We start from the raw sequence: 3,030 nt of genomic DNA, 5'->3' as shown, positions 1-3,030 counted from the left end.
TCAATTCCCAGCACCCACATGGTCATATCAATCTATCGTGAGACCTGGTGCCCTCCTCTGGCATACAGACAGAATAGTGTACAAATAATAAAAAAATCTTCCATAATAAAGAGAACTACACTATGAATCATAAATAAAGTGTCCATCCCTCCAAAAAGAACACTCCTTCCCTATTTAATAATAATAATAACAATAATAATAACAATGATAATAAATGAAAATCTTATTTTTCTCCAAGGGACTCTCATTGAGGCAACAAACCAGACTAATGTGTAGGTCCCATGAGAAGCAATAGATGGCAAAAGAAAAACTCAAAGGTATACTTGTGGGTTGTCAATGCTGCCTCTTCAGGCACCAGGCATCCACCTGGTACACAGGCACACCTATCCATGCAGGCAAAACAGTCATACGTGTAAAAATAAACAAATAGATGGGATTTACACTTCTTAGAAGAAGGGAAAAAAGCACAAGGGTCCATTAGTAAGTAAAGCTAGTTTATTGCACACACAGCCCCAGCTTAAATTTATGAATTCCCAGTTTAAATGTGTCCAGTTTAAATTCCCTGCTCAGCCAGGGCCCAGCCAGTCCCTGCTCACTGCAGAAGGAATCCTGGGGTCCCTGCCCCCCTTTCTTTTAGTGATTGCAAACTCTCCCAGTCAAAACAGAGCTGGTCCCAGGAAGGCAGACAGAGATTATAAATCATTCTTAAAGACTATAACAAGAAGCCAGGTGTGGTGTCGCATGCCTGTGGCTGTCAGTGGGGCAAGCAGAGGCTGGTGTGAGTTCCAGGCCATCTGGGTTTGCAAAACGAGTTCAGGACATGCAAGGCCACAAGAGAAACCCTCTCTCCAAAAGGAAGGGTTTGCACCCCTGCCAGCTCTTCACACTCACATGTCCTAAGTCATAAAGTATGACTTCAACCAGGCTATAAGAAAGTCCTGCCAAGCACAGTGCACACACCTTTAATCCCAACACTCGGGAGGCAGAGGCAGGTAGATGTCTGTGAGTATGTCTGGGAGTTCGAGGCCAGCCTGGTATACAATGAGGCCTGGAAAGCCAGGGCTACACAGAGAAAACCTGTCTCAAAAACCCAAATTAATAATAATAATGATAATAATAATAAGATTGAAATAAAAAAAATCAGAGCCAGGCCTGCTGGCACATTGTCAGAAACAGGTTCCTTTCCCAAGGAAGGCACACAGTAGAGTTTATGGGAAAAATAGCAGATGGAAGAAAGATTTGAAACTTCATTTTATTTCATTTTTAAAATCTCAATTACATTAATTCTTAGTGGATTTGAGAGAGCAAAGACTTAAAATCAGTGGGTATTGTTTTAAAGTTTAAAGCATAAGCATGAATAAAGCCTAGTTAGTTGGAAACATGTCCAGCCTCCTTTGGGGAAGAACTAGCCTTAAGGGGACAAATTAACCTTACTGCATTCTTTCCTGCCCACTAATTATACAGTTGCTAGGAAACTGGCCCATAGGACCAGGCCAGAACTGTTTGTGGTCTTGATGCCCAAAGTAACCAATCATTTCAAACTGAGTTTCCATTACACAATCATGTAAAGCCAAAGCATGTAAGTCCCTGCTTGCAGTTTTGCCCCATAAAAACCTTGCTTCCCTAGATCTCAGGGCTACATTCCTGTCCTGTGTCCACAGGAAGTTTGTGTCCCATGTCTGAACACGTATACAATTTTAAAAACCTCATGTATTTACAGCAGAGTGTATCCCAGGTCTTTTGGGTTTCCCAAAATGGCATAACAGTTTCACTCTGAATAATACCATTAGTAATTTATAAACATCTCCCAATGACAATAAACACTTGTAGCCACAGAAAACAACCAAAAACCTACCCAATCCCCCTTAAGGAAAATATGACATCATTCTCATTGATTTCTTCTAGCTGACATTTTGGACATGCAGAAATCCTGTTGGGGGCCCAAAGAAAATTGGAAAAATGTTTAATTAAGTAAGCAATATTTGTGGTCCAGTCTTTGAATGTTGAGAAAATAATAAAAGTCCTGTTTAGAACAGTTTAAAATGCTGGACCAATTAAGATTTGTAGCTTTCTTCAAAGCTCTCTTGGGAGCAGGCCGTGATGAGAAACAGCAATTGAAGTTGTTGAGGCAGGAACAAGCACAATTCTGGAACATGCAAGATACAAACAGATGTGTCAATATCTCAGCATGCTGGAAGAAAAATTCTGTCAGGTTTGGTCCAGCATCTCCAGTATTCACTCCTTTTGTTCTGCAAACATATAATTTCTCACAAGCATTATACAGTTCTAAAATTATAAATGTATGAGATGTTCAGAATGAAATTAAACTGTAAACCAATTTTATCAATGCCAATTAAAAGAATGACATAATAAAAATTGAGGATATTATAGCCAAGGATTTATTGGTCATGTACTGCTGAAGTTCTGGCTAGAGACATTTTTTATGTCTCAGTCAGCTTTAGAATTATGTGAAGCGATTATCAATTTATATTGCCTGTTTTGTTTGGTATTCTTAATTTCTTTCTTCTTGTGTGTGACCAAGGTTTTCGGGTGGTCTTCCTCTGTGATATCTGATTTTTATTTGTTTTGAAGGAACCCATAATTTCTCTTCTCCTGTATGAACATATGAAAAACCTCTTCCCCAGTATGTAATACATCCCCTACTGTTCATTGTGAAGTTAGGGTATCTTTGAAATATATAGGCTGAAATAATTCAGCAATTTTTTTTCTATAACCCAGTGTCTTTGTGCAGCTGTTGTTTATTGTTCATTAACATTTAAGAAATTTAAGGTCAAAAAAGCATTATGTAATCTATCTCGTGGGGGGGGGGTTAAAACCCCTCTCTGTTTGTTAAGCATGTCCCTTAAAGTATGATTCAATTTTTCAATGACTGCTTGACTGGCAGGATTCTGTGGAATACCTGTTACATGTTTTAGCTTATAATATGTAAAAAAATCTTTCCATTTTATTAAAGACATATGCTGTAACATTATCAGACTTGATTTGTGTAGGCATAACCATAACTTCCAG

The sequence above is a fragment of the Meriones unguiculatus genome (assembly GCF_030254825.1).
Source record: "Meriones unguiculatus strain TT.TT164.6M chromosome 13 unlocalized genomic scaffold, Bangor_MerUng_6.1 Chr13_unordered_Scaffold_72, whole genome shotgun sequence".
Classification (NCBI taxonomy): Eukaryota; Metazoa; Chordata; class Mammalia; order Rodentia; family Muridae; genus Meriones; species Meriones unguiculatus.
The sequence above is the reverse complement of the archived record's forward strand: the minus strand, read 5'-3'. Positions refer to the sequence as shown.